The sequence below is a fragment of the Mytilus trossulus genome, chromosome 14 (genome assembly GCF_036588685.1).
Source record: "Mytilus trossulus isolate FHL-02 chromosome 14, PNRI_Mtr1.1.1.hap1, whole genome shotgun sequence".
NCBI lineage: Eukaryota > Metazoa > Mollusca > Bivalvia > Mytilida > Mytilidae > Mytilus > Mytilus trossulus.
The window spans coordinates 69547620-69571702 of record NC_086386.1 but is presented as its reverse complement, the minus strand read 5'-3'; the positions used below and the strand labels follow the sequence as shown (position 1 = coordinate 69571702).

Genomic DNA, 24083 nt, shown 5'->3' with positions numbered 1-24083 from the left:
CTGTAATGTTCATACAATAATTTTAATTTAAATTGTATATTATTATGAACGAGTTTCTGGTTTGGAAAATATACACTCATGGCAAGTTATTACAGGTCCTGTTCTTTCGGTCTCTTTAAAAATACACCACTGTATGTCTCTTACAGTTTTGTTTAAATGTTCTTCCCTGCACATAGTTACTTATGTGTATGTTATATTCTTGTAGGGTGTTTATTCAATAATAAAATCCTGTTTAATAAACCGTATTAGACTCTTGGAATTCTTCATTCTGTTGCTGAAATCTAAAAAACAAATTCAGGGTACAATTTTCTTAAATAATCATCAAATACTACAGTAACCTTACCAATCAGGGTTGTTATTAAGGAATTTAAAGATGAGTCCATATATATTTAGCATTTCTGACAGGTGCAATGGTGAGATTAAGGATTTTTTGTGATTTATAATTTATCATTGTCGTCTCCAAGATAAACTAGAACAAGATAAAAAAATAATAATAACATTAACGGTACCAATTTTTCTGCACCAGATGCGCATTTCGACAACACTTGTCTCTTCAGTGATGCTTGTGGCCAAACTATTTAAAATTCAAAGCGTATATAAAAAAATGATTCAAGAGCTATAATAAGTTAACCCTTAAAATTAGATCTATGAATATTGTTTAGTTATTGCTATAACATTGTTTTAATTATCCATAGTTCATGGATGGAGTATGATACATGCACATATATTATTTTTTAAATTCTATATTTTACTGATAAATATACTCACTACTATAGTCAACATCACACTTTTACACTAACATTAGCAACTACAGGTGAGACACAGAGTTCTGTGGATCCATTTAGAAAATGTTCAATCTATGTATCCCTATGAAGATTTCTTGTTCCCTAGTTTGGTAAAATAATTAAGCTCATTAGTATGCAGAGGAAAACAGTTTTTACAATTTTAGATAAGTGAACGGACAATGATAACGGATAAAAATTTATGAATATAGCAAAGTGGGCTAAAACAAATATGACAACCAATTCTTTTGAATGGATTTTTTAAAACTTTACTATAGGCTGATAAGACTTGAAAGAAATTATTTTGCCCAACATGCCCAGAGCACGAGGAAAATTTACTCTCTGCAACTTAAAATGCAGGAACTAAATTTTGTACAAATTAAAATAAACAGCTGCGCCATGAGCGCATGATACGCCTGTCGTCTTGTGTGATAGTTTAATGCAATAATCATAAATAAATTTTGAGAAAGTTTTAAGCAATAACCATATATTGTTTTTGAGATACAGAGGGACAAATGAACCCAAAAAAAACTAAATATCACTACAATAGAATTTTGAATCAAAACCAAAAAGAATACAGATCTTAAGATTAATGTTACAAAGAAGTATGTAAAGTTTTAAGCAATAATCATAAATTGATTTGGAGATACAGCGTGACATGCATGTAAAAATACCCTTCCCTTTTTTTACAAAATACTAAATAACTGAAAAATGAAATTTTAAATCATCACCAAAGAGTATACAGATCTTAAGATCAATATAAAAAAAAAGTGTGTAAAGTTTTAAGCAATAATCATAAATTGATTTTGAGATACGGCGTGACATGTAAAAATACCCTCCCTCTTTTTTACAAAATACTAAATAACTGAAAAACGAAATTTTAAATCATCACCAAAAAATATACAGATCTTAAGATTAATATAACAAAAAAGTGTGTAAAGTTTTAAGCAATAATCATAAATCGTTTTTGAGATACGGCGCGACATGTAAAAATCTCCTCCCCCTTTTTTTTACAAAATACTCAATAACTCAAAAATGAAATTTTGAATCATCACCAAAAAGTATACAGATCTTAAAATTAATATAACTGAGAAGTGTGTAAAGTTTTAAGCAATCTTCAAAAATTGTTTTTGATATACAGTGCGACATGTGAAAAAAAACCACACCCCTATTTTAGTTACAAAGTGCCGTTACTCAAAAAGTTTTAATCTTATTTTGACCAAACAGTATACAGATCATTTGACTATCATAAGAAACAACTACAATAAGTTTCGTGAAATTTGGAAAAGTCGTTCTCGAGTTACGGCGCGACATGTTTACGCCGGACAGACGGACTGACGGACGGACACCGGACATTTGTATAACATAATACGTCCCGTCAAAATTTTAACGGGCGTATAAAAAAGTGAAAATGAAGCTTTGCTGTAGTAAAATATAAACTTGCGTAGCAACAGATCAAAATGATTATATCTATTCGTCAACTCTACCCCCCCCCCCCCCCCCCCTAAAAAAAACCCCATCAAATCATTGTCCCCTTAAAACAAAATAATCCTTACCATGGCAATCATAAAATAACCATTGTAGTACAGTTACAGATTGCATAACAATATACCCGGAGACAAATTATTAAGTGACACAGTTTTGATGGCAACATCCAGTGGCGGATCCAGTAATTGTCATAAGTGGGGGCCCGCTGACTGCCTAAGAGGGGCCTCGCTCCATTCAAGCTTCGGTGATTCCCTAGTTCCCCCCCCCCCCCCCCCCCCCCCCCTTAATCCGCCTCTGACATCATTTCGGCAATTCGCAAGAGATTCACTTTTTATCGAGTATCGAGTTGCGAGTTAAGAAAGTCGAGTTGCGAGTATCGAGTTGTGAGTAACAAAAGTCGAGTTGCGAGTATCGAGTTGTGAGTAACGAAAGTCGAGTTGCGAGTTACAAAAGTCGAGTTGCGAGTTACAAAAGTCTTGTTGCGAGTTTTAAAAGTTGAGTTGCGAGTTATAATAATAATAATAATAAAAACTCATTAGGATTAAACCAAATTTCAAGAAGGCTCTCTACATACAATATCAACTACATCAATGAATAATTTACTAATATACAAATGTAAATAATAGATCTAAGAGAGAGCCACATCTCTTGCACGTTAAAGACACCTTTGTAGATTTCGAAAAAGAGTAGGCTAATGCCGCTACAAGGCAGCACTCGCACTCGCAAAGTGGAAAGGGATTAATATAAGTTGCAAAACTTGTTTCCCAATCCACTATAAATAAATATGTTTAAACTAAACAATAGATCTAAATAAACAAACTATAATTACAACAACCAGGTGCTCTGCAGGGCACATCTTTATACCACCGCAGTGGTCCAACCCTGAACGGTTGGAGCAAATTTGATCACAATATTCAAGCTTGATACTGTCTGAATTTTGGATTGTGATCGAATTTTTGTCATAATAAAGGTTTTTGTCACAAAATAAATGTGGCCAGAGATCTAACAAATCTACTGTACAATACTGTGCAATTGAAGGCTTCTTCTTTAAATTTTTCAAAATTAGAATTTCGAAATTTTTTGAAAAAAAGGAATCCCTTAAAAAATTAAACCCCCCTCAAAAACCCTTATTGAAACCCCCTTTTTAAGCAATAACCCTTCAACTCAATCCCATCATTTCCCTTGTAGTATGGAACCTTGTTTTACAATTTCAGAGAGATTCATTCACCTAAACAAATTTTGTTTGGAAACTAGAAACATGCTTCTTTTTTTGCCCTTTTTTTGGCCCCACTAATTCCTACATATTTGGGCAATTATTCCAAAACTTAATCCTAGCCTCCCCTTTGTTATGTGAAACATTGTGGTACAATTTTAGAGAGGTCAATACAATTACACTCAATTTACTGTCTTGAAACTAGAAAAATGCTTGCTTTTGGTCCCTTTTTGGCCCTTTATTCCTAAACTTTTGACCAATAACCCCGTGAACGAATCCAAACCTTCTACTTGTGGTTTTAAACATTGTGGTACAATTTCAGAGCAAATGAAATACTTATACACAAGTTAGTATTCTTAAAATAGAAAAATCCTTATTTTGGGCTTCTTATTCCAAAACGGTTGGACAACTATCCCCAAAATCGATCCTAACTTTCCTTTTGTGGTATTGACGCTTCAGAAAAAAAATCATTAAGATCTATTTTTTAAACTAAAGAAACTGTCCGGAAACCAATTGGGCTTCGGACGACGCAGACGACAACGACATCATACCATTATACGATCCAAAAAAATGTTTGAGGTCGTATAAAAAACACCTATAGTATAATACATGGTGGCTCAACTTATACTTTTGACACTTAAAAAAATATAATGACTTGTAAGAGTATTTAAAAGTAGATATACTTTTTTTATTTTTTATTTCACTGGATAATGAGTTCCACTAAAAGGGCCACTAAAATAACCAGATGCTCCGCAGGGCGCAGCTTTATACGAAGACAAAAGCTCCCCAAATCAATCCCAACGTTTCTTTTGTCGTCATAAACCTTGTGTGACAATTTCATAGATTTCTATTTTCTTATACTAAAGATATTGTGCAAAAACTTAGAAAAATGCTTGTTTTGGACCGTTTTTGGTCCCTAATTCCTAACCTGTTGGGACCAAAACTCTCAAAATCAATCCCAACCTTCTCTTTGTGGTCATAAACCTTATGTTAAAATTTAATAGAATTCTGTTTACTGAAAGTTCTTGTGCGAAAACCAAGTAAAATGCTATTTTGGGCCCTTTTTGTCCCTAATTCCTAAACTGTTGGGACCAGAACTCCCAAAATCAATCCCAACCTTCCGTTTATGGTCATAAACCTTGTGTTTAAATTTCACAGGTTTCTATTTACTTATACTTAAGTTAAAGTGCGAAAACACCAAATGTTTTCGGACGACGACGACGACGCCAACGTCAAACCAATATACGACCGAGACCACAGTTGTCTGTTCTCCCTAGTGTTTACTCGTTTAAACTAATATGATATGTTACTTGTAACTTTTCTTTTCATTTAAAGTACCTAATACAATACCAAAGAGCTTCAAAAACTTAAAATTACTGGAATTTATTACAACTTTGTGTTTATTAACTTAATTCTCTGGTTGACGAGCTCTTTTGTGGCCGGTAACAGAGTAGAGAGTAAAATCACAAAAATACTGAACTTAAGGTCGTGATAACGTCGCTGTGAGATCGTAGCGCAATCTCTCCGAATAGAAACACGCTTTCGCTACGCTCTCGCAACGATTGTACAGCGACATTTGCGATCTTACTACGATCTTAGTGCGCTTTCACTACGCTTCTACCACGACCTAATTTCGCCACGACCGCACCACGATTGTTTTGAACATGTTTAAAGTTGGCCACGCTCTTCACGATCTTTAAGATCTCACCTCAACCGTGGTACGACCTTACTGCGACCTACACGATCATCAAAATTTGTATTTTTTTCCACAGATCGTAGTGCGATCGTGGCTTAGTGGGACTGGGGTACCTCAGTCCCACTAGGCCACGATCGCACTACGATCTGCGAAAAAAATGCAAATTTTGATGATCGTAGTACGATCGTGTAGATCGCAGTAAAGTCGTTGCACGGTCGTGGTGAGGTCTTCAAGATCGTGATGAGCGTGGCCAACTTTGAACATGTTCAAAACAATTGTGGTGCGGTCGTGATGAAAACAGGTCGTAGTAGAAGCGTAGTGAGAGCGCACCAAGGTCGTGGAAAGATCGCAAAGGTCGCTGTGCCATCGTAGCGAGAGCGTAGCAAAAGTGTGGTTCTATTCGGAAAGACTGCGCTACGATCTCACAGCGACGTTATTACGACCTAACTACGACCATCACGTTCTCAACGCGACCCAACTACGCTTCCACTACGACCATACCACGTTTACACCACGCTGTCCAAACTCACAGTACGATTCTAGCACGCCCTTGCCGTCCTCATCACGCTCTTCGTACGACCTCACTACGTTCATACTACGACTTTCACTCTTATTGTCATTTTCGCATAAAAAATATGAAATCTCCCAATGTTTTTGTTTGTCTGTTTGTAATAAGGATTCCTTGTCCATTTTCCCAACCATGATTCTCGTTTTTATATAGATTAGACCGCTGGGTTTCCTGTTTGCATGGTTTCACACTAGTAATGTTGGGGCCCTTTATTGTTTGCTGTTCGATGTGAGCCAATGTTCCGTGTTGAAGGCCTTACCTTGACCTAGAATGGTTTACTTTTATAAATTGTTACTTGGATGGAGAGTTGTCTCATTGACTTATACCATATCTTCCTTTATCTACTAATATTGACACATGTGTGTCATCTCTGCTATCGTTCACTAGATGTCGTCGTTTGAGCTTGATGAACCAGAAATAGGTTGTAATTTATGTTGCATTGGTCGGTCCGTCATCTCTGCTGGATCAGGATTCGTTACTATCAGACCTCCCTTTGCCTCTACATCAACCTCTACTTCCACGCCCACGTATTCTAGTAGATTTTGGTGGCATGACTGTATTGTTTCAGAGAAATCTACGTATTAATCAGAAATAGATAGAATGGAACTGTATTGATATGGAACACGATGTTTACGTTTTTGCTGAGATCGAAGTATGAACGTAGTATAATCGTGGTAAGAGCGTGCTAACAGCGCAGTAGAAACGTGGTAAGATCGTGTTGCAATCGGATAACGCGTGGTATGGTCGTAGTGAGAACGTTATATGAGCGTAGAAAGATCTTGATAAGCGTAGTGAGGTCGCAGAATAAGCGCGGTGAGAACGTCTTATAATCGTAGCGAGATCGTCGTAGAAGTGTAATGAGGACGTAGAAGCATCTTGCAAGCAATGGAAATTTACATTTTTATGCCGCTCATACTGCGACCTCCCCACGATCTGAATTTATTTCAGATCGCGGTGAGCGTGGTGCGATCGTGGTCAAGTGGGACTGGGGCTTAAGATCCTATCAAGGAACCCTTTTAAGGTGACTTTATCAGAGACAAAAACAAAATGTATACAATAGATATAAAAAAAGAAGATGTGGTATTATTGCCAAATAGACAACTCTCTACAAGAGACCAAAATGACAGAAATTACCAACAATAGGTCATCGCACGGCCGTCAACAATGAGCAAAATCCATACCGCATAGTCAGCTATAAAACTTAAAAGGCCCCGAAATAACAATGTAAAACGAGAAAACTAACGGCTTATTCATGTACAAAAAATGAACGAAAAACAAATTGAACACATAAACAAACAACCACTGAATAAGTATACAAGACAAAAAGAAAAGGACAGTACAAAATATGTTAAGAATCTAATCTACAATAAAAATGAAAATAATCCTCGTACAAAATAGATATTTATATATAAAAAAAAATGTGACTAGATGCTCTGCAAGGGTAATTAGCATATTTCGAATTTTACTTATTACGCTTTTCACCAGCAATTTAAAAAAAATAATTAATACATATTTGAACAATAAAACAAAGAATTTTTCATCATAGGATCGGGATATTGTAACTTGATAAAGGAATTCGAATGTGAAATGGTAGTAGCTAACCACGGATCCAAGAAAAGACACGTATAATATATGCCAATAAACACGATATTAAAATAAGAAGATGTGGTATAATTTCCAATGAGATTTTTGTTTACTACAAGCTATAACTACTGGAAGAAAAAGCTCAAGTAACATTAAATTTTATCAAGGATTGGAGAGGCCTTGTTATCTGAAAGACAGAGAAAACAACATGATTTTTTTTATATCGGGAACTTTTCAATATTCCCAACTATAGAATCCGACAAATTAACGAAAAAGTTTGTTTTTTAGTGAGAACAACATTTTATCAAACCATATTTATATCTTCAATATAAAAATAAGGAGATGTGATAGGATTTTCAAAGTTAAAAAAATAAATGGATTTAAGCAATTATAGTCGGCAATAACAGGTTCCGACATGAAAAATAAGAATTAATACACAAACTGACGGCCTAATTCATATAAAACAATTTACGAAAAACATATATGACATACACGAAAAAACGGGCACAGGACGTTTGCGCTTTTTTACCTGTAAAACGATAGGACATTTGCGCAAAAGAAGGACGAAAGATACCAAAGGGACAGTCAAACTCGTAAATCTAAAACAAACTGACAACGCCATGGTTAAAAATGAAAAAGACAAACAGAAAAACAATAGTACACATTGTGTAAACAACACGAACCCCACCAAAAACTAGGGGTGGTCTCAGGCGCTCCGGAAGGGTAAGCAGATCCTGCTCCACATGCGGCACCCGTCGTGTTGCTTATGTGATTACAAATTCGGTAAAAAGTCGTAATTCGGTAGGTCAAATTCATGAAAGGGAAGGGGATTGTAGTTATGACGTAAGGAACATATCCGATATCATTTGTGAAACGGTTATTCCATAACGGTCAACCAACTCGTGATGGCGTCCGTAAAATTTACGAAGGGATGATTTCAACTTCACCTTTTGGAACTCTTGGTTTTAAATAATAGCTTCCTTGTGAGCAGTAACCATCTATCAAGAAAATCATGATAGGAAATGCAAGCATGGGAATATCGTATCAATTGGGTGATATATACCCCGTATGCAGGTGCTGCTGGAATGTTGCCATGTGTCCCAAGCCAGGATAAAAGAGGAGGAAAGTCATAGATATATATATATATATATATAAAAAAAAAGCGCAAATGTCCATTTTAAAAAGCGCAAATGTCCTATGTTTTGAAGCGCAAGTGTCCACAAAAAAAAGCGAAAATGTCCTATGAAAAAGCGCAAACGTCCCGTGCCGGAAAAAACGACAAACACTGAACTACGGGCTTTTGACTTAAAACAGGTACATACAGAATTTGGCGGGGGGGGGGGGGGGGGGGGGGGTAAAAATGTCTGAGTGCGCTCATTTCTAAAAAAAACAACCTATCACAACACAAGACCAAACCATAAAAAAAAATCAGTTGAATGATCGGATCATCATTTAATATTATCAATAACGATATCAGATCAGGTGCGGGATCCAAACCACGGAACACCCTGAAATTCCACAAAATAAAAAAAAAATCGAAAAACTTGAATGGGGTTTCAATCACCAACACTCCCTCTACCCTCAACTTTTTAGTATGTAATTTAGGTATAAAAAATTGATAAAAATACAAAAAAATACTAACTGATATTAAATTGTAACAGAAAAGGGAGAGAAAATCATTCCAGACATGTGTTGCAGCATTGGATTACAGTAGTTTTAATAAATATTTATATGACAGAAGTATCATGGAAAAAATAAACTAATTTTAAATCATGAATGTGGCAGAAGAGATAGTACACGGTTTATGTTCTTCTCATAGATATTGTTCAGAAAGGCTCAGAGTGATTGTACAGTAAACTTGCAAGCGATTGTACAGTCAATAAAAATATTCGACATGGAGAAAATAAATATATTTATGTGGAAATTCAGGTACAATGTAGTAAACATTGATTTTTCGATGGTTTTTTTTAGACATTTTTCGATGTTTTTTTATACATTTTTGATCTCTGTTGTGAGACAAACTTGATCGTTTCACATGGAGCTCCATCATTCTAAGGAAAACGTTTGGATGCACATAGCTTTCTTATTATTTTATTGGTTCTTTATAAGAATATTTTAGCTACCAAAACTTAAAGCAGAAACGTTACATAGCTATATGTAGTAACATAAGAGTTCATCAAATTTTCATCAAGCAACTTGTTTTTTTGCAAATGTCGGGGCCCCTTTTGACAGTCTCCCGAATGACCAAATTATTAGAAAACCGTACAGTTCCGTTTCCACACTATGGTACTTGTCTCTTCGAATAGAATCACGCTTTCACTACGCTCTCGCTATAATGATACAGCGACCTTTGCGATCTTACTACGACCTTAGTGCGAACTCACAAATACCTGATTCCACCACGATTGCTTTGAACATGTTCAAAGTTGCATGTATACGCTCATCACGAACTTGAAGACCTCACCACGACCGTGATACGACCTTACTGTGATCTTCAAGATTGCACTACGATCGTCAACATTTGCATTTTTTCACAGATCGTAGTGTGACCGCGGAATTAAACTTTATTAGTTCAATAGAGCCACATGAGCTTAACAAAAAAATATTACTACCCTTAGCCCCATATGTTTACATTTCCTGGTAACAGGACTCAATTTGGCGAAAAAATATGGATTATTTGAAGAAAAAAAAACAACAAATTGCACACATTTATAGCACATTTATAGCACATTTTATATATAAAACAGAATTTACAAATAATATAACATAAAACAGATTATGTTTATCTGTTTATCTTTTAATACAAAAAAGTTATGTATTCCTGTCGACAGGCTGAAAAATATGTCCACAAATCCGAATTTTGAGCGTCCGTCGTCGTTAACTTATAAACAAATTTTCTCCTCTGAAACTACTGGGCCAAATTTAACCAAATTTAAGTTTAAAACTTGTGTCCGTTGACCCGCCAAACTAACCAAACTAACCAAGATGGCCTCCATGGCTAAAAATAGAACATAGGGGTTAAATGTATATTTTGGCTTATCATTCTGAAACCAAAGCATTTAGAGCAAATCTGACGAGGGGTAAAATTGTTAACTAGGTCACGATCTATCTGTCCTGAAATTTTCAGATGAATCAGACAATGGGTTGTTGGGTTACTGTCTCTGAATTGGTAATTTTAAGGATATTTTGTCCGTTTTCTGTTATTATCTTGAAAATTATTATAGATAGAGATCAACTGTAAACAGCCATTATGTTCAATAAAGTAAGATCTACAAACAAATCAACATGATTGAAATGGTAAGTTGATCCCTTACGGAGTTGTTGCACTTAGTAGTCATTTTTTTACAAATTTTTCGTAATTTTTTTACAAAAATCTTCTCCTCTGAAACTACTGGACCAAATTCAACCAAACTCAGCCAAAATCATTATTTAAGTATATTTTTATATATCTGCTCTAAAATTTTCATATGAATTGTACAACTGGTTGGTTGGTTGCTGTCCCCCAATTGGTAATTTTTAAAGAAATTTAGCCGTTTTTGGTTATTATCTTGAATGCTATCATATATAGAGATAAACTGCAAATAGCATTAATGTTCAGCAAATTAAAATCTACATATAAGTCAACATGACCGAAATGGTCAATTGACCCCTTTAGGAGTTATTGCCCTTCATAGTCAATTTTTAACAATTTTCATTAATTTGGTAAATTTGGGTAAGTTTTTACAAAATGTGTTCCTCTGTAACTAAAGGGCCAAGTTCATTACAGATAGAGAAAATTGTAAGTAGCAAGAATGATGAGTAAAGTATGATCTACGAACAGATCACAATCACCAAAAAACAATTTTGTCATGAATCCATCGTTTTCCTTTGTTTAATACACTCATAAACCAAGGTTCGCAACACAGGCTCTTAAGAGCCTCTACTTATCCTTCATCGAAATTTGATGTCGTCCCTTAGGCCGTTAGTTTATTTCGTCTTAATTGTTTCACATTTTTGTCGAGCCTTCGACTTTAGTCGAAAAAGCGAGACTAAGCGATCCTACATTCCGTCGGCGTCGGCGTCGTCGGCGGCGTCAACAAATATTCACTCTGTGGTTAAAGTTTTTGAAATTTTGATAACTTTCTTAAACTATAGTGGATTTCTACCAAACTTTGACAGAAGCTTGTTTATGATCATAAGATAGTATCCAGACGTAAATTTTGTAAAAATAAAATTCCATTTTTTCCGTTTTTTACTATAAATGGACTTAGTTTTTTCTGCAGGGAAACAAAATATTCACTCTGTGGTTAAAGTTTTTAGAATTTTAATAACTTTCTCAAACTATCCTGGGTTTGTACCAAACTTGGACAGAAGCTTGTTTAAGATCAAAAGATAATATCCAGAAATAAATTTTGTAAAAATAAAATTCCTTTTTTTCCGTATTTTACTTATAAATGGACTTAAATAGTTTTTTTCTGCGGGGAAATATTACATTCACTCTGTGGTTAAATTTTTAGAATTTTAATAACTTTCTTAAACTATCCTGGGTTTGTACCAAACTTGGACAGAAGCTTGTTTATGATCATTAGATAGTATCCAGAAATAAATTTTGTAAATAAATAAAACCATTTTTTCCATATTTTACTTTTAAATGGACTTAGTTTTTCTGCAGGGAACCATTACATTCACTCTGTGGTTAAAGTTTTTAAAATTTTGATAACTTTCTTAAACTATCCTGGGTGTGTACCAAACTTGGACAGAAACTTATTTTTGATCATAAGATTGTATCCAGAAGTAAAGTTTGTAAAAAGATTACTCCGTTTTTTCTGTAAATGGACCGTGATTTTCTTACAATCATAAAATATTAACAAGAGGAATATTTTTATTGATTTTTTTCCTCATTGTTGTTGAGCCTGTGATTTACAGCAAAAATAGGCGAGACACTGGGTTCCGCAGAACCCTTACGATTTTTTTTTGACGTGACCTTTTATAACTGATATACAGTATGGGTATTTGTCATTTTTTGTCAAAGGCCGCACGGTTGGTTATAATTGATAATACTACTTCATTGATCTCCAGTTGATATTTGCCAAATTGGCAGTCATACCACATCTCCTTACTTGTTATGATATTGTATACATTTTTCGTACATGACTTTAAATTTCGCGTCCTGCCTAAACTATATATGAAATATTAGTCGCTTGACGTTAAAAGCAAACAACTAACAATCAATCAATTTAAACTCGTGTTTAATAAGTAGAAAATCAATTAATTTTTGGGGTTAAAAGGGGGAGGTGGCAGGAGGTCTTTGAATATGAATATGGTGGCCTGGTAAGAGCTGGAATCAATAGGCATGCTTAGCGACAAGTTAAGACTTTAAAAATAATAAAAAAAATCCGCAAAAAATCGTGCTGCCCCATTCCCATCCTTAGAATAACGAAAGGTCGTACCCTAACTGTTATTGTCCGTGTGTTTTATTATTTATCCAGCTAGTTATCCATATAGTGTCCTTCTAAGGAGGCAACTGTTAAATATTCGGTTGGGGGGGGGGGGGGGGGGGGCTTGATTATCACAAAAATAAATGGTTTGTTCTGTGGTAGTTTCAAAATACATAACCTGACTTACAATGCATTGAAAACTCTGCAGGTCTATATTCGAACGTATAAGATGGCAACAGTTTCTTCATAAAATTAGTTTTTCCCAAAAAAAGTCGTGAAACACTTCCGAAAAGTTCATATAATAAGATTATTAATATTATTTAAAATATACTTGAAATGTCTGAAAAAGGGTTTCATTTAACTTGAGCTATATTGTGTCAGATACACATACCTTACTTTTATTACAGGGCAGTAACTACATTGAGGCAAATTTAATGCTTACGGTATAATTTTATATATACTCAAAATTGGAATAAAAAAGAAGTATCAATTTAGATATTTCTCATCAGACTCGTTATTTTTCCTTAAAATCTTTTATTTATTTATTTATTTCAAAGTCTAATTTTCTGTCAACCAATGTATTCGCTGATACTGTTTTTCTCTTTAGCCCTTTCCAGCCTATTTTGCTGCAATATACTTGATACATAATTTTCTAAAGTTGTTATTTTACAACTTTTTATGCCTCAATTATGGGCATTATGTTTTCTGGTCTGTGCGTGCATTCCTCCATCTGTCTGTCCCACTTCAGGTAAACGTTTGTGGTCGAGGTAGTTTTTAATGACGTTGAAGTCCAATCAACTTGAAACTTAGTAAACATGTACCTTTTGTCTTTGTCTGAGTTGTCATTATAGATGGTCCTAGCTGTCTTTTTTAGACGGTCCGAGTTGTCCCAGGACGGACATGTTCTGCAACCAACTAAAATGCCCCAAGTTTGAACACGTTATTTGATTTCGTGATCACCATATTAACCAAATGAAATATGAACTACTTTGATATATTTCGTAACTTTTTACCTTAAAAAATCCTAGTCCTAAGTAGATTTGGAAGTTGTCGTCAGCAAAAGATTAAAACACCGTTCATTGCGGGCTTCCATTGTCGTTGATTTCTATATTTTATGCAATGTCAATTTCATCATGCAATACTTTCTCCGCAATCAGGGGTTCATTAAGGGATACAAACAGTTTGATATTTATGCTAATAATATATAACAGTTACGATTTAAAAATCAATTTTAATTTAGGTTACAGTAAGAAAAAAACAATATTAGATCAATGTCATAAAGATATAAACTTTTTAGTATTCTGAATAAAACTGGGGAAAGGAAAGGCGCAGTAAAATCTTGCCCTATCCCAGTTTCGCAGTCTCTTACATATTTTTTGTATGAGGCTAAGAAACTGGGGAAGGACGAGGTTCTACCGAGCCCTTCCCCAGTTTTGCGCCAAGCACAAAAAAGTTTATATTTTTCTGACATTGACCTAATATTGCTTTTATACTGCAACATAAATTAATAAATTGATAGCTATTAAAATCGTAACACAAACGAAAGACTTATTTTCATCCCTTCATGGACCCCTGGTTGTGGAGAAAGTGTGCCATGATGAAATTGACATCGTACACAATAGAGCTTTGTTACAATATTTTATATAAAATAAACACAACTAGTTGCAGTATAAAAACATTTTATATTTTTCTGACATTGACCTTATATTGTATCTGTAGAAGTACTTGAAGATGACAAAAAGTTTAAGTTCTGAAAATGATTTAAATTTTCAGTACTAAAAAATGACTGAAATTTTCAGTACTGAAAAATGGCTGAAATTTTCAGTACTGAAAAATGGCTGAAATTTTCAGTACTGAAAAATGGCTGAAATTTTCAGTACTGAAAAATGGCTGAAATTTTCAGTACTGAAAAATGGCTAAAATTTTCAGTACTGATAAAGGACTGAAATTTTCAGTACTGTAAACAACTTTTTCTCAACATTACTGAAAATGATATAAAAATTTATGTACTGAATAGTGATGTTTCCTAAAAGTACTGTTTATATAGCGGCATTTAATGTACTGTTTAGTGATGTTTCCTAAAAGTACTGTTTATATAGCGGCATTTAATGTACTGTCTAGTAATGTTTCCTAAAAGTACTGTTTATATAGCGGCATTTAATGTACTGATTAGTAATGTTTCCTAAAAGTACTGTTTTTATAGCGGCATTTAATGTACATGTAAACGCTAGTCAAATTGTTGGTAGTGTAGGTAACTTGATTTTTATGATAGAAATAATTTTCTTTCACTTCACTCAGCATTGACTTTTTCATGGCTGACGGGAGAATTCAATAACTTTACCATATTTGCCCTTATACCCTTAGTATGCATTTATAGTTGATTCTAACTGGAAATGGAAGTTTGCTTGGCTGCGTTGAAACATGTCATTGACAATCGTATTACATTTCTGTGTCTTTAAAAGATACAGAAGACTAATTTTCCGGTAAAATTCAAATAGATTTGATGGAGAAATCATGCTTATATATCCCATTTGTACAACTTGAATAACTGTTACAAGAATTTCAATTTATACAATTCTTTCAAGAAATTATTGACCTGATATGTAATACACACCGTTTTCTGATTATCTGTCAAGCACAGGGAAGAACACATGATACATAAAAACGAAAGGTCAAATATTTCAACAGTTAAGCTACATTGAAAATAACTACAAAGTGATTTGGTTTTTGGATTTGCTAAAAAAACAAGATATAGGTTTTACTATAAAGTACGTAAATAATTTTCGCTTTCTATATCTTTGAACGAAGCATACATTGGTTGACTTCGGTTGTTGTCTGCTCTATGGTCGGGTTGCTGTCCCTTTGACAGATTCCCCATTTCCTTTCTCAATTTTATTATTGACATTTGGAACAATTTGTTTTAATAATAACAGAATAATCATGGAGATTAGCATTTTAAACATTGATATTATTAAGAATTTTTTTTATAAGAAAGCCAGATGCTGCACATTGTCAAGTAAATGAGTTGGTACATAAAATTTTAAGGTGATAACTCTGAAAAAAATCAGCTGAACGTTGTAATTACGTACTATTATTGAGGAAATATTCTTAATGATCAAACTTAGTGTTTGCTAAACCGCTATAAATATATCCCATATTTTTTTTTTCGTTGAAGTGTGTAGCTAAAGTTTTTTTTAAATTTTTGTCACAAATTTATAAAAATTAGTTTTAGTCAAGGTGTTTGGTACTACCATACGTAAGTGCAGACATGGTCTCTATCGATATATACTACCTTTATTATCTATTATATATGTTAATGATCTCAACAATGTCATGTAACATACATACTCTGCTATAACTACTGTCGAGTAATGCATCTCTCTTAATTAAAACAAATAAAAAGACTCATTTTGATTTCGTTGGCCACTAAATTAAAGCTATTTTTTCAAACAGGTTTAAAAGAACTGAAAGATTTGTAAGACGGAGCATAAAATAATAAACAAGCAAGTTCAAAACTAATGTGTAATATGGAACCCACTACGATCCAGAGGATTTAAATGATTGAAGATATTGCTCATACGTCAAAAGACAGCAGCCGAACGATGAGAATACCTCCGAGGTTTATTTTGGCATAAAAGTAGCAACAGACGGACATTATCGATGGATGAAACTATTCAAATAATGTTAAATATACCGTCCCCGCTTTAATAGCATACTGAATAATATTGTGCTCTTACTTTTAGTTCAGGCTGATAAATTTTTTTTACGCATTCAGCACAAATAGAAGTGTTTCAGTGTCAGTTTTCATGTTTTCCGACGCAAAAATAATTTAGGAATGACATTAGACAGGTTTGAAAGAGCCCAATAATTGTTCATAATAGACAGTTGTCAATTCATCTAAAATTTCACTGTTTCACGCCGGGAAATTATTGCACAAGTATTTATGCATAACAATTGAAAAACCTGTTAAACTACTTTTACAAGGTGAAAAAGAAAGTCGAATCGTGAAGTCCGTAAAAAATATGTTTTTAATCTGAGCTTGTCAATTGAAGATTATGTTATATATTTTACAATAAATGTATTTGCAGAACAAAAACATTTATTTTGAGAGTCCCAGACACTATATTAGTTGACAGTTTGCCCAATAATTCAACTTGTTTTCAACTGGTAGTAAACTCGTAGTAGCCCACAATGCATTGTAGTTCATTGAGTCGATTGGTCAGTTTTTCAAGGCCAATAGCCTTGTGTTTGGGAAATACTATGCAAATATATTCTGACGTCAGGAAATCTAGAGTCAAAATTTAAATAATCCGTGATTTTTTTAAAGAATTATAAAATGCAATCGTACTAAGTCTTATAATTTTTCAAAATAAAAAAAACCCAGATAATATAGTCATACTTGAGGAATGACTGTAACATTTTTCTGTCTATGGAGAAACAACATAAAAAATGTGGGTCACACTTAATTACCGGCGTAGCGGTTTATTTTGAAGTGCGCACCACATTTTTAATGTTGTTTCGAATAGACAGAAAACATACAGTCTTTCCTTATAAACCAATTTTCTTTCGAGACGGGGTAAATCATGAAAAAACGTTAATGACGTCACCGTCACGTGACATAATTATGTCTATGAGCTGATAGACAAAAAACTGTAAGCCAATCAAAAGACGTGTTAATCCAAAATTATTCGGAAATAGATGAAATGATGTCTTTTGGCTATTCCAATATTTTGCATTTTACTATTCTGACTATTTCTACATGCCATTGGAGATTAGTGAAAGAACAATACATGTTGTTATTGCAAGATATAGTGTCTAATTGGTTCAAAGGTTTTACCTTTGTAAAGATGTATCAAGTATTCAATTTTAGTGTTTTTAATATTATAGAATTTCTAGAAAATAAAATTATTAGATAGAAAAGGAAGTAAACGCATTTGATAGTCTTAAAAATACAGGAAGAAGTCTGGAAAAAGTATTTAAAAGAAAATTAATAGTAAACCACAATTTTAACTTCAGCCTCAACGAATTTATTGATTTCATATCATTTTCATATGATTTTTTTAAACGAATATTGTATCAAAAGTAATGTTAAAAGAACTACTAAAATTATAAAAGGTAAGTGTATAAATTGACCTAATTGATTAAGTTAAGCCGAGTAACTTTGAACTGGTTTACAGTGTCCTACCCGGTCAAGATCAGCAGTTATACACAAGGCTACTCACTATTCTTCAAGATCTAAGTAAAATATTCAACATTCTTCTACAACCAGTTACTGTATTCCTCGACTGCGAAATAGCCATCAAAAACGCAGCCACTTCAATCTCCCCAGGAATCAAAATTAAAGGATGATTTTTCCACTACAATAAGTATATCTTGCGAAATGCACAGAAGTATGTTTGCAGACTGAATACAGTGAAAGGGGAAACATTCACAAACTTGTACGATGAGCGGTAGTTCTGCCACTTTTACCACCCAATACAGTTGAAGATGTTTGGTTTTTAGAGAACTTGAGCACATCAATGATGCAGAACCCTTACCATCAACCCTTATCTTTACAAAATATAAAACCATCTTCATGTATATGAACAACCAAAGCCTATTGAACCACAACGCAAAATATAAGTTGTTTGGGTGTAAAAACTAATGGTTTTTAAAATTATTTTTAGAATCACGTTTTGCAGTTGTCCTTATAATTCCCAAAATTTCTGTTTAAACTTGTTTAACCACGACCGATATTCGTGTATTAGCAGCACTTTCATTACATATTAAAAACTAGTATAAACTTTTAATTTCAACAAAGCAGTTTGTTCGAATTAAGTAAGTAGTTTATTGTTCTAAAGGAGCATTATTTAAGAACACACATTGTTAGTTTACTCTAGTAAAATTCTTTCTTAGAGGGAAAACAAGCAGCCAATCGAATTCAATTGAAGGACTTTTATTTTAACGAGCAAGACTGTCATTTCAAACAAAACTTTTCCTTTCGTCATAATTAAAACTCTTTTTTCAATTCGCCGTTTCAGAATCTAATGCATTCTATGTAAAATTTTTAAAAGTGTAAAACCAAAACGTTCTGATTGGTTAAAAAATGTCATAAACAATGGAAATTTAATCAATGCAATGACATTATTTTGGGGTACGACCAATGAAATAATCCATGATTCTTAAGATTCTGAAATGGCCAATTAAGCGCGGTCTCCAACATATATTGCTTGTCTTGTTTTCCTACTACATTGTTCTCTTTGACTTATGGTCGCGAACGCATGACTTTTTTTTTCTAAATTTTCAGTTTAACTGGATTACGTATTGCATGCAAACAATCTAGCACAAATATTCGAGTAGGTTAAACAGTGAACGCCACGTAAAGATTTTAATTGTTGGTATTGAACATTTGAATCATTACTTGAGATCCATTTTTTTTTCATTTCCATTGTTTTAATTTCTTTTTTGTACCTATAATACATTAGATACGTGATGTAGTCTGATTTAATAATAACACAAAATTCAGTAACACCTTTCAGTAAGTTATATAAAATTACTATAGGATTAAACACATTTTTCGAGACTGAGGTTATTGATGTATAATCTGGAGCAACCCAGTTTACACTTCAATAACATATAGACACATGTGTTTATTATAATCCTTATAATTCTTAACCCAGTCATTTACAATTTTCAATAAATCTTTCAGTACATTGGCTACTTTTTCCCATCAAATGCACAATTAGGACATCTCGAAACTATATATATATATAACTTAATATCATTGAAAATACTTAAAGATTACAAAACAATATATAGATATTGATAAAATGAGAATTATTTCTACAGATGTTATATGCACTTAGCAACAAAAGAAACGCATTAATGTTACCAGACTTTATAATCAAACTGTCTATAACTCTTAAAAAAAGATTTGAACTAAATTTCTGTATAAATATTCAACATCCACATGTGGATTTAGAGGGGAACCAGGGGGCCAGGGGGCCCTGTGCTTTTTTTTTAGGAAAAAATCTAATTGATTATATATAGTCATTGGGCTCCCACTTATGGAAAATTTCCAGATCCGGTAGTGACATCAAATTCGACGAAAAGTCGTCCTGTTCAGTTTAAAATACATTTCTAATCAAGAAACGAAAATATAGCTAATTAAAATTTGTGGAAAAAAATGTTTTGACTGAAAAAAAAGAGCATGACTTTAATGTAAATTTTCTTTCTCGGATATTTTGTAATGAGGAGTTTGATCAACACCGAACACTTCAGATTTTCGTCATTTTTAAGGAAAACCTGATCATCTCCTTTAAGACGATAAATCCAATATGAAACCGTGGGTTATTTTCGCGGCAAAGCTTAATATATAAATCAGAGTTTTTACGATTTTTTTTTTTTCAATGTTGTAAAAACGTATTCACAACATTAGCATAGAATAAGCTAACAAGACACATATTTAAAAATAAAATCAAGTGGAATTTAAGGAAACTTTTTTGTCTTGGATGGGCTCCGAAGTCTGAAATGCCAGTTTGATATTTAAAATATATTGCAAGGAGATGTTGAGAGATTCTTGGTCTTTTAATATCAATAAAATCTGAAGTTTTGAACACTTAGACAAAGTATTAATACATTGATGCGGTCTACCATTTCTGTATGTGAGTCTTTGTTTACCCTTGGTTTCGATTGTTATTGTCTTTCAAAATTTTAAGGCGATTATTTTTTTCTTCTTTATATGTTAGAACAAGATATTCTTTGTTTTTGGCCTTTTTTTCCCTCTATATTCTTTATATTTTTTTGTCTATTATCCTGCACTTTTTGCCATCTTTTCTCTAACCTATAATTTGTGGAAAACATTTTGTCTTCAATATGACGTAGGGCTCAAAGCTTTACGTGGAAATATTTAAATATGACAGTGAGAACTTCGATTACGTTTTCTTACAAATCAAAGATGAAATGTTTCAGGGAAATATCTAGTCTAAGAGTAATTATTCGCCAAATATTATACACATTAAAAATTCAGGAGGGTCTTCAATAGTGTTTTGCAATATATATTTATATATAATTTTTTTTGTATCAAACTTAAACTTTTAGTTCTCAGTATATATTTATAAATGTATCGGACAAATATACGGAAATGCCTTTTTTTCTTTCATATTTTATCTGGTTTATTCTGGCTATTCCTAAATTTTGATTTTTTTAGGTAAAATAGTAAAATTTTATGTGAGTTAACATAATTTTTGTGTTATCAATGGGATTATGAAGAATTATTTTGTAAAAACACAAAACTAATGAATCAAGGTAAACTCATGTACCTTTTGTGGAAAAAAAAGAAAAATAATTTATATTACATTATTTTATAAAATATTTTCAAAGCACATTTTGTGTAAATAATATTCAAAATAACTTCTAAGCTTGATGGTATTCACAAGCAATTGCATTTATTTGGGTGCAAACATTAATATATAAAAGTAAATAAAATCAATTGAAATATAAATCTTTAATTTAAAAAAAATCATTCTTTGAATAAAAGCACTAAATTTTGAGTAACACTAAACAAAGCACCAAAAGTACACTAAAATGACAGTAATCATAGCACTCACACAGTAATACATTGCACATTATTGAATATACAAGCGAATACAAAGTCTTAAACAATGTGTAGGAGATGAGAAACAGAATCGCCATACTCGACAGTTCATACTAGTTATGTTACCTTGTTTTTAGTGTTTGCAGTCTGTTATCTATTTCCCTGTATTTTCTCTTTCTTGGGACATGTTTTCCACAGGCTATGAACTGGATAAGTGTGAGAGGATGGAAGGCATCTTTTTGTCTCAACAACTTGATCATGCTTTGTTGAGAAGTTTGGTTGAGGTGCCTTTACTAACTTCTAAAGTTTACTATGCAATCCTTCTAAATGGTTTTATGTTCTATAGTCCAGTCGATTTGTGAAACAATTGTTCGGATTGTGGTAAAAGCATCAAACTTTGCAGAGTGTTAGTTGAGGTCATAACTTAAATGTATAGCTATGGACCTAATTCAGAAAAAATGGCGGCTCTGGGCGGCCATTTTGAAATTGTCTCCAAAAAATTAATAAAAAAAATACAAAAAATATATTATTCTACCAATTTTGATAACCTTTCGAATATTCTAATGACAAAGACTATCAACTGAGGACTATTGAAGTATAAGTGGTCATCTTCAATGGTGGCCATTTTGAAAACGTAAATTTCCTATACATCGTTATTCGCTATCCTTAATTGTTATTTGAATTTATACTAAGTTTTTTATACATTTACAACTAGTATTGCTAATCATTTATTTATGACTGTTGCTATTCATAAAGAATATATTCACCAAGTGCTCAAATAAGGCATGCATATGTTCACAAAATAAATGTATATAAAGAAATACGTAAATTCTTGTACTTGCAGTTTAGCATGTAAGGCATAGTTACGGACGGAGCTGAAAAAACTAATAAACAAATAGACTGGAAAGAATTCTATAACGCCAAGAGAGGACACGTGAGGATTTTGCTATGCCTAGCAAATACAAAAAGAGCAGACATAGACATTTGCGCTGGTAATCAGTCATGTTTTTAAAGCATACAATTGTTCCATGTTGATGAAGGCCATGTAATTGGAGAAACACTCCAGAATAACAGGGCAAAAGGTGCAAATCCTGTCAAAGTATATCTTAAAAGATCAAAATACATTTTTTTCAGGAACGAAAAAGTCTAAGATGAGTCACTGATTGAAATACCAGTAACAGAACCAGTCACAGTTGTGATGAATCAACAAGAACAATGATTGCAGGGATTTTTTTTCTTTCTTTGTGATGGGGTATCTGACTATCATCATGAAACATTAACAATTATAATCGACAATAGAGTATGTGACTGTCACTTGAACTACTAACCACTGTTGTTCTTTTAGCCAGACTCAGTGCTGGAGATTACTATTTCAGGAGCAGATACCATGCTAACTGTATGTTAAAACTGTACGACAAGGCCATTAGACAGAATTCGGGACACAGAAAGAAAGTAAAGAACCTGGAATGGGGCTTGCCAAAATGAAGAAAACAGTGACTCCTCGCAGTCTGGAACAGATAATTTTTCATTATTTGAAACTGCTGATATCGGTAAATTGTACAGTAAACGTTCTTAGTAAATATGAGTTGTCATGGAATGAATAATTAATACAACACTTTTGAAAAATTGAATACTAGCTGCCATAGGCATATATATTGATAGGTAATATGCAAGCATACATGAAAGGTTGCGTCTTTCTCCGGATTTTCAACGAATATGTTGAGGAAATTCTGAAACAGGCCATGTCTTATAGTCGTGATGGCGAAGGCCTCTCCATAGTCAAAGTAGCTAGAATAGTTTGAAGAGCTATGCTTGCTACTATAAAAAGGCAGGGAGATTCAATGTGACATTCAAATTGAATCAGTTCGATAATATTTGAAACATCTTACTCTCTATCGGAGGACTGATAAGTTGCAGTTGTATCCTTTCGACGACGAGTATCACAATTGAACTATAATTGCCGAGAAATGATTAGTGTTGTCTGTCACTCAAGGATATTACAGCACTGTGTCTCGATGTTTGGCCATCCTGTATCATTCTTACTAAGTAACCTTATGTCTGTTGAACTGATTCGTGTTACCAGCTGCTATTGAGTGTCCCGGTAAAGCTATTCCAAGTATCTAGCATACATATTTTGCCTGCTATGACTATGGTGATGCCTTCATTTTACCCTTTTATTATGAAGTCTGTTTCAGAGCTTCACGAACACCTTCGTTGAAAATCAAGAAAACTAATTTACCTTGCTTGTAGGCATGCAGATACCCCATGGCAGGTACATTTAAATTTTGTTAGATGCATTGTATAATTCTCCCTTCCATGATAACTGCAAATTGTCAAGGCGTTCACTGTAGAATTTAGCGTGATCTGCAAGCTTGGAGATTGGTACAAGATCTCTTCCAGACCATGTGCCGTAAATGTATTTTATTATTTTGGAAACACAACTCCAAGGATAAAAGATTCCTGGCATTCTTTCTGTGTCTGCCTATGTGCTTTGTTGTCAAGTTTTATCAATCATCAAGCAGGATACTAGTGATTTGAATCATCAGCACTTACTTTGGCTAATAGAATATGTCTTGTAGTACAGTTGCACAGTCATGCCTTATTTTTGCTGATTTGAAAATGTTGATGTATCATAGAGATCTTCAGATACATCACCACAGAAAAAATACATTGCTGTCATTGTTTTTGTGTTGATTCAGTACCACTTGACAGCTAGTGTCTGGTTTCACATTGTTTTCTTTCAATTGGCAACTTATCTTC

The 24083-nt window shown here is 33.3% G+C and overlaps 1 long non-coding RNA gene across 1 annotated transcript; it reads right to left on the bottom strand.

The window, feature by feature from the left end:
* Nucleotides 1-55: 55 nt before the first annotated feature.
* Nucleotides 56-13848, bottom strand: LOC134695872 (uncharacterized). Its single transcript, XR_010102854.1, has 3 exons — nucleotides 13762-13848; nucleotides 769-887; nucleotides 56-281 (listed from the first exon to the last, which is right to left on the bottom strand). It is a non-coding gene; the product is annotated as an uncharacterized LOC134695872 (long non-coding RNA).
* Nucleotides 13849-24083: the final 10235 nt, after the last annotated feature.